Source organism: Gossypium hirsutum, chromosome D05 (assembly GCF_007990345.1).
Source record: "Gossypium hirsutum isolate 1008001.06 chromosome D05, Gossypium_hirsutum_v2.1, whole genome shotgun sequence".
Lineage (NCBI taxonomy): Eukaryota > Viridiplantae > Streptophyta > Magnoliopsida > Malvales > Malvaceae > Gossypium > Gossypium hirsutum.
Window position 1 is genome coordinate 63,257,894 of NC_053441.1, and position 9,990 is coordinate 63,267,883.

Consider the following 9,990-nt stretch of genomic DNA (forward strand, 5'->3'; position numbering starts at 1 on the left):
TATAACCAACATAAAGCTATTAAATATAAGCAAACAAATAAGAAATAAAATACCAGAGATTTAACGAGGTTCGGCCAATTTAGCTTACGTCCTCGGACACTACCAAATCAATATTTCTTCTAGAAATATTACAAAGGAGAAGATTTTGGGATGATACAACCAAAGGGGGAGGGGTTCTATATATAACAAACCAAACCCCCTCCATTTCTATCTTTTCCTAATGTGGGATATTGCCAATATTCAACAACGACAACGAGCCAACATGGGTAATGGAGACTTAATAACCTCCCACAATCACATAACTGGTTTAGTAGATCGACACAGTATGACTTTACAAGGATACTTGACTGATGAACTACAAATATCGTAACTTGAAAAGTTTGTTTGATGTGGGAGTAGATTTGAAAAGACATCTAATTGGCTTTTCTTCTATTTACATCCATCGTCGTACGCAAATCCTTTAAGTGTGACCAATTACCATTTGTGATTCTTGTGTATGTCTCATCTTTGAAATTGATGTGACCAACCTACAGAATGTTGTGGTAAAAACAATTGATATGCGTAGATGTCGTACTCTTTTCAAAACGAATTTTACCTCTTCAACCAGATTGGTCGTTATATGTCTATCAAGAGCCGTCATCAAAGAATTGTGCCCATTGATATGGTTCTGTATCATTAAACCAATCCAATGTGCCATGGCTAGCCTCTAAATCAAGTCTCTTCATTCTTTGGTTGAACCTATGCCTTTTCAACTCATATCCTAAGATACAATACATTAATCATATCATATGAACATAACTTAACGACACCCTAACATAAGTACAAATAAAGCAACCACTAAAATACGTACCCAAATTAACGACTTGTTTATGCAATAATTTGCCCTTATACTTTGAATGGAAGTTACTTGTGACATGTCGGATATAATAAGTGGAATACCACGAAACATCGAATCACCTAATTGCAAAACTTTTTTTCTTTCCTCAATCAAACATCTAGCAAATGGCAATTTGAGTACAATATAGTGTCGCAAGTTGGTTAAGAAAAACTCCTACGACTTCATTCTTTCATTATCAACAATTGTGAAGGCAATCGGCAAGTTACCGTCAACCTATACAATTGGCTTACCATAAGGGAAAGCCTTGACACAAGGTTCGATTGTCCAAAACAAACAATAGAAGATTTGAAACCCTAGCACTATTTCTCCATCCTGGTTACACACATAGGCAGTCTATATCTTAACCACAGTTCTGAGGACATGCTCCTGCATGGCTACTATCCAATATTGGAGATCGTTATAGGATTCATCCCAATCACCATACAGCTCCCTCATGTCAATTTGTTTAGCAGACCATGCCTTTTGATATGATACTTTATACGAATATTTGGTTTGCATGTCTTCCACCGATACAATGACCGAGATAGTGGGGTTTTCCTTGACCAAAGGCTTGATACATTATTTGATTACTTGGCATCTAATTTTCGATGATCTTGGGTCAACCGTGCAGCAATACAAGTATGTGGGCCTTCGTACTTTGAATCTCCAACATCTGTAACTTCTTCATAAAAGATGCCTTGACCCTCTACCTACACCTTTGGCTACATTTCAACACTCTCTCACATATATAGTTGGATTTGATATTGTGACTTTATAGCCCAGGTACACCTTTAAGTTGCATTGCTTTATAGTAGCAACACAAGTTTACTCATCCAAATATTCCAACACAACATATAGTTATTTTATTTCCTTATCATTTGGTAAATGATGAATTGGTAAAATTTTTGGGTACTACGAGGTAGCATAGGGATCGATGTTCATTAAATATTGATTGGTTTCAAATTTGATTATCAAGCATCCCATGCTTACAGGGTTGGGGGAAGTCACCATAATTGTGAACTTGATCTTCAACTAAGTTGTCACGACAACTTCATTAGAATCATTGTTGTTGAATTCATCAACATGACCACTTGGGACCTCTTCTTCATTGGGTCCTTTCCCTCTAACATCTGGAAACCCTATGTAATTATAAAAACCAAATACTAATGGTTGTATATCAATATATATATTTTATGTTGTGTTATTGAAATAGAAGTGTTATTTCAAATGGCATGATAGAGTTATCATATGCTTCAGCTCATACAGTTAGATTGTTAGCCAGAAGCTATTAGTACAACTAGCGTTTGTTAACCTATTAAGAATTTGTTGAAGAGTGGTTAGTCTAGTTCTATATATACTCTATGTACAAATGAACTAAGTCAGGTTTTTCATTCAAGATACAAAAAATATAATTTCAGTTTTCATAAGCCTACCTTCTAGCATGGTATCAGTCGCCTCTTGATTCTCGGACCTATGGCTGTCACGACTTCCCTTGATTCTGGTTCTATTGACGATGGCTGCGCTATGTTTACCGGTGAGAGAGTCATCAACTCCTTTCCTTGACACGATGTGGTGAAGCTTGATGAAGGCACCTTCATCCAATGGCAACAACAGGCGTGTTTAATTATTAGAGGATATGATTTGTTAGGGTTCATTGATGGGACCTTACCTCCACCGGCGAGATTTGTTCAATCGACGGACGGCTCTCTCATTCCCAATCCGTCCGCTCTTGTCTTCTCCCAACAAGATCAACTTCTCACTTTGTGGTTACTCTCCACGATTCATACCTCATTCCTATTGTCCTCCACGAATGTTCGAACAACATCGGACGTCTAGCTTATAGCGTCAAGTCTCTTCACTGAGGATACTGTTGCCAAGCAGTCCAAACTCTGGCATGAACTTTATTCTTTGAAGAAATGTGTGCTTTCTATCAAAAGCTATGTGGACCGGATCAAGCATTTGTGTGCTCTGCTTGCAGCGTCTGGTGCTCAAATTTCAGAGGCGAAAAAAATGGAAGTGATGCTTACAGGGCTTTCGTCTGACTTTGATGCCGTCGTTTCGTTGGCTTCTCTCTCATAGGAACTGGTGCCATTTAAAAGGTTGGTCGACACCTTACTTGAATACAAGAATTGGCAGTTACAAGCGGTCCAAGAGATAGCCATGCATGCCAATCTCGTAGAAGGAGCACCGTCGTAGGCCCGTAATGGATCCATCTGTGGTGGTCGCCCTCCGTCCAGTGGAGGGTTTCGACCGAACACTCAATGTCAAAGTTGTAACCGAATAGAGCACCTTGCTCACAGGTCTTTTTACCAGTTTAATCGTAAGTTTGATGGGCCACGACATGATTCACCGGCTGCTGATATCTCTCACTCATCGCCTGCTCGGGCTTCCCTCATGGTCCTATTTCTATTGCACCGTAAGGTGATCTCGTTGGTAGAAGTGAATAGCCCTCTCAAAGGGTGAAGTACATTAACCTGTTTGGTCAAAATTGGCCATAAGTCAAAATCATTTTCAAAATTGGCCTCCAACTGGCTGCCGTAGTCAGCCGAATTATCCCATACATGGGCGTGGGTTTTACGCTGGGCCACCTAGCCCACATGTGAATGGCTATGCGCTACATGCAAGCAGGCCTAATGTTACTACCATACCAACGTTTGTTGGCCCTTGTAATGGACACACTAGGCCTAGTCAATTTGAGGGAGTTAGGCCAACTAATAATTGTGTTCAATTTAGGCATGCGTCGGCTTCACCTGTTCCTTGGAGAGCTAAGCTGCGAGCCCGTGTTTACTCTGGTTCTGACCCGTGTATTGGTCTTCCCCGGGTGGGTGATTTGAATGGCTCCGATTACTTTGATTCCTCAGGCTCGCATATTGATACTGTTCAATTTGGTTCAAATGGTGGTGGCACAGATTCATATATACCCACACTAGTTGGAACAGCATCATGGTACCCCGATTCGGGTGTGAGCAATCATGTCTATTGTGATGTGTCGGCACTGCACGATACCACACCGTATTTAAGTACGTCTTCTCTCTTGATGGGTGACGGGACTCCCACCCCGATCTCGTCGATTGGTAATGGTGTTTCACCTACATGGTCTAAATTGCTTCGGTTATCTGATGTCTTATGTGTGTCGCGAATTAAAAAAAATTACTTTATGTATAACAGTTTGCTAACGATAATAATGTGTTTTTTGAATTTCACCCAATGTACTATGTTATTAAGGACATCATGACCCGGGAAACACTGCTAAAGGGCGACATTCGTGATGAACTTTATCAGTTCTCTTTGCCAGTTCTGTCCACTTAATCTGTAGAAACTCCAGTTGCTACTTCCAATATACTTCGGAATAAATCTGATGATTGTACTGTTTTGTCTTTGTGGCATAACCGTCTTGGTCATCCGTCCACTAATGTTGTTAAAAGTGTTTTACCTAAGTGTAATATTGTCGTGGAGACTAATACTTGTCTTGATAACATATGTACTGTCTGTTGAAAAGGGAAGGCTTATAAATTGTCATTTTCTCTCTCCACTACTACGTATAGTAATCCGTTTGACTTGGTTGTTTCTAATCTTCGGGGTCCTACGTCTGTTGTCTGTGGGCATAACTGGTATTATATTTCATTTGTTAATATGTTTACGTGGGTTTATCTCCTTCATCAGAAGTCTCAGGCTGTGCACTGCTTTTTTAGTTTCAACAACTTGTTAAAACTCAGTTTGGGAAGAATAGCAAACAATTTCAAAGTGATTAGGGCAGAGAGTATCGAGCTTTTACGTCTGTTTTGGCCTCGCAAGAGATCATTCATCACTTGACCTGCCCACATACTTCTAAACAAAATGGAGTAGCGGAACGTAAATATCGTCAAATTGTTGACATGGGCATCACCTTTTTGGCTCAAGCAAGTTTACCTATGGAATACTGGGGCTATGCATTTTGCTATGTAGTACATCTCATCAATTGGCTTCCTACTCTAGTTCTAAAAGGATAATTTCCGTTTAAGGCTCTTTATGAAGATGACCCCACTTACGATCATCTGCGGGTATTCGGATGCTATTGCTACCCTTACTTACGCCCCTTTATGGCACATAAGTTGGATTTTCGCTCTCAATCGTCTGCTTTCTTGGGATATAGTGCTCAGCACAAGGGGTATCTATGTCTTCTACCAACCACCAGGGTCATTGTTTCATAGCATGTGGTGTTTAGTGAAACTAAGTTTTTGTCATCCGAGCCAGCTCCAAAAAGGTGTTTACCGATACAAAATCAACTTGTCTCAACGTTCGTTCCACTAGTTTGAACTGGTGTCTTTGGTTCTACAGAGCCTTCTATTGCTCGCCCTTCTCCGTCGTGTTCCCAACAAGCTATTTGCTCATTCCCGTTTTCCCCTGTCATTGCTCAACCTAAGGTTGGGTCTGACCGGGAGCCTCATAGCTCCCCTCTTTCTGGTCCTGATGCTGATCTTCGATGTGAAGGTGGTGTTGTTTCTTCTGATGACAGTCAGGTGCCGATTCTACCTGTGGTCAATACTCACCCAATGGTAACTAGGTCGAAGGCTGGTATTTTCAAACCTAAAGCCATGTTCGTTGAAGCTATTGAACCTTCTACAATTGAAGAAGCCTTGACTTCCTCCGAATGGCGTGCTACTGTTCAGGTAGAGTATGATGCTCTTATCCGTAATTCCACCTAAGAGCTTGTTCCGAGACCACCGAACCGCAAGGCTATCGGGTGTAAGTGGCTTTTCAAGATTAAGAGGAATCCGGATGGTACTGTTGCTCGCCGAGAAGCTCGACTGGTTGCGAAAGGTTATTCTCAAATTCCTGAGTGTGATTTCAAAGAAACAATTAGTCCTGTCGTAAAACTTGCTACTATTTAGGTTTTTTTGTCCATTGCTGTCTCTAGAGGGTGGCAGTTGAGGCAAGTCAATGTCAACAATGCCTTTTTGAATAGCGATCTTGATACCGAGGTGTTCATGCACCAGCGTTCGGGGTATGAACAGTATGCTTCCAATGGACAACCTCTTGTGTACCATCTGAAGAAAGCTCTGTATGGTCTTAGACAGGCACCTCGTACCTGGTTTGAAAAACTGAAACAGTTTCTTAACTCGGTGGGGTTTGTTGTTTCCAAGTATGATTCGTCTTTATTTGTGCGGATGATAAATGGTTCAATCCATTATGTTCTTGTGTATTGATGATACTATAATCACTGGCAACACATCCACTTCTACAGAGTGGTTTGTTCAGTTGTTGAACAGTGAGTTCTCACTTAAAGATATGGGTGATCTACACTACTTTCTTGGGATAGAGGTCACTCGCTCATCCAACTGCCTCCATCTTTGTTAGCGAAAGTATATTCATGATGTTCTTGGTTAGTGATCGATGCTCATGGCAAATAATGTGCATACTCCGATGATCAGCTCATCTACCATGTCCAAAGATGATGGCGAACGTTTGGAGGATCCGACTGAGTACAGGAGCCTTGCCGTTGCTCTCCAGTATATTGTTCTGACTAGGCCTAACATTCTTTATCCCGTGAATAGAATCTGTCAGTTCATGCATAGTCCTACTACTACTCATATGGTGCCACTTAAACGCATATTACGGTATCTGTATGGCACTCTTGACTTTGGATTAGTTTTTCGTCTGTCCACTTGATTGTCTTTGGTTGGATATGCCGATGCCAACCAGGGGCTCGATTTTGACGATCGATGATCTACCTCTGGCTACTGTATATACTTTGGGTAAACTCCTGTCTCATAGGGTTCTAAAAACCAGTAAGTCGTTTCTCGGTCCACGGCAGAAGCAGAATATCAGAGTCTTGCTACTGCTACAAGTGAGCTGACTTGGTTAATTTTGTTACTTCAAGAATTACGGGTTGCATCTGATGATACTCCAACTGTCTGGTGCGATAGCTCCAGTGCAGTAGCGGTTGCAGCCAATCCTATCTTACACTCAAAGTTCAAGCATGTAGAACTAGATTTGTTTTTTGTCCGTGAGAAAGTTACAGATGGATCTCTTCTGGTTGGTGAGGTTCCTGCCTGTGACCAAGTGGCTGATATACTTAGCAAACCATTGTCAGTAACATTTTTTACGCGGTTCTGAAATCTTCCTTGCCTTTCACTAGTCGAGAAGATGGGTGCATGATAGAGTTATCATATGCTTCAGCTCATACAATTAGATTGTTAGCCAGAAGCTGCTAGTACAGCTAGCATTTGTTAATCTATTAAGAATTTGTTGAAGAGTGGTTAGTCTAGTTCTATATATACTCTATGTACAAATGAACTAAGTCAGGTTTTTCATTCAAGATACAAAAAATATAATTTCAGTTTTCATAAGCCTACCTTCTAGCATGGCACGACCTTTTAATAAATTGAGTTTAACAAGGGACGGCCTAATTAACTGGTCTTTTTAACAAGCTTTATGTAACTATGCTAAGTTTTTCAGAAACTTAACAGAATAGTGATTTTACAACCGAACGTTTTTCTTAACCATTTTGGTAGCTAATGCAACCTTCGAAATTTGATCATAATATTTAAGACGAATTTAAGAGATTACAGAATATCAAAATATTTTGATCTAACATACCAATATATAACCAAAGTGGACACGTCCATCAACCACTTCCAAAACACCCCTCGACACTAACACTTGGAACTCATTCCACTACTTCAAAGCTAAGGCTATCTATGTAAATGAAAAAGGAAATTATATATTTGACTATGCGAATTATGATTCGTTATAAATATATTATAATTAACAAATTGATTTTGGTACAAAAGTTGTCTTTATTATTATTATTATTATTATTATTATTATTATTATTATTATTTACTATATATTTTATAAGTAAACAAGTTTTACATATTATTATTTATAATTAATTATGTTAACTGGTTAGTAAATTATGGTGTTTATAATTAATTATTTGACGTTCGTACTTTAAACTACAATCAATGGTGGCTCCCCGGTTGGGACCCTTCCACTGAATCCAGCCTTTTCTCAGCATTGACACTACTTGGTTTTTCCTGTGATGCATGAACCTAGTAAAAGCTAATTAAAGTCATGAAAGGAGCCATATTGGTTTATTCTACACGCCACATCATTCAGCTTGGAAAGATCGAAAATAAATAAGGAGGAATTACCTCCAACTTGCAGGCTTCCACAGCCACTGCTCAAGTATTTATTTAGTACAGAAAAAATGGCTCCGCTACGGAGAAAGCCTACCCCAACTACACCCATCCAACTTGCAAAATTTTGCAAGTTAATGAACAATTATGTCCTTTAAGTTGCATACATCTAAATTGAATATTTTATCTATATTTTTCAATGATAAATAAAAAAAATTTAAATTTAAATATTATACATGATTCTTATATTACAAACAATATGTAAATTTCGCATAATGAAATAATTTTTAATTATCAAACAAATTTAAAATTATGCATTTAAGTGCAAAATCAATTATGGGTTGTTAGTTTGCTATTCTCTTCTGTTTTTCTTCCCATTCCCTTGTTTTTCTTTTTTCTAAAGAAATACCAAATCAGGAATAAAATTTGATTAAGTTCCAAGGTTTCTAAAACTATGTGTTTGCATTTCGGGAAGAAAATTCCATCTCTACTGTTTGATGACCATAGACTTTCCTATTCTTAATTGCTTGAAGATGGCGTATTGACTTTGCAAATTACAGCCTACATTTTCCACAAAGAAAACTTAAAAGTCACCATCTTTTCTTATCTCGATATCCATCGCTAGTTGGGGATGAGACAATTATTAATATTTGAAGTTAACGATTCCACAATGAATAATTTCATAGTGGTTGGTTTCAACACTGACGGGAAACAAAAGGAAGACGATTGCGGTCTAACAAAAGAGGATATGCTTTCAGGGTTGTTTATTAAATTTGAAGGGGATATAACTTGAGGAAATTTATACTTAAATTGAATCCCAAAACTATAAATTTTATAAATTAAAACAAATTTTTATAAATATAGAATAAATATCATACACAAACTTATATGATTCACAAACTTTTGAATATTTTATATTTTTATTATTTTTTAAATTATGAAGTTTGGTTCGATCTTGAGTTGATTCGAAGCCAAGAAGGGTCGTAAGTGGAATGGGTTGATGTTTGTAGACATCATTGTGGCAGGTAGAAGATTGAATGCCCTTTTTGACACAAGTGCTGTGGATCTATTCATGAATCTTGGTTTCAAGGTTCAAAAAGAACTAGGGTGGATCAAAACAGTGAATTCCAAGAAGGATCTGACAATGGGTTTTGCAAAAGGAGTTGAACTCCAACTTGGTAGTTGGACCGATAAGGAAACTATCGTGGCAATACCACTTGATGATTATGACTTTATGGTTGGATTAAAATTCTTTGACCGGGTTAATGCACTTATTTTTCCTTTTGCTGATTGCATGTACATTTTGGATTTGTGCAACCAAATGTGTGTGCCAATTAAACAAGCCGAGGGTTAGGAAGCCAAGGTATTATCAGAAATCTAGTTTGCTAAGGGGTTACACAGAGACGAAGTTTCATACTTAGTGACCTTGAATGCTAACTATTTTATCGAGCCCATTGGAGAAATTTCGAAGAAGGTGGTATAGTTATTATAGTCATTTCAGGATGTGATACCTACCGAGTTGCCTAAAAAGTTACCACCTAAAAGGGAGGTGAGTAACAAGATCGAGTTGATGCCCAATGCTAAGCCTTCAAGTAGGGCCTCATATCAAATGCCTCCACTAGAGTTAGAAGACTTGCGAAAATAATTAAAGGATCTTTTAGATGTTGGGTTCATCAAACCATTTAAAGCCCCATTTGGTATGGCGATTTTGTTTCAAAGAAAGCACAATGGGTTATTAAGATTGTGCATTGATTATCGGGTACTGAACAAGGTAACTGTGAAGAACAAGTACCCAATTCCACTCATTGCAAATTTATTTGATCAACTTGGTAGCACAAGGTGGTTTAGGAAGTTGAATTTGTGATCGAGGGTACCATCAAGTAAGAGTAGCCAAAGCGGATGAGCCAAAAATAGCTTGTGTGACGCGTTATGGCTCGTATGAGTTCTGGTTATGCCGTTTGGTCTAACTAATGCTTCAATGACATTTTACAC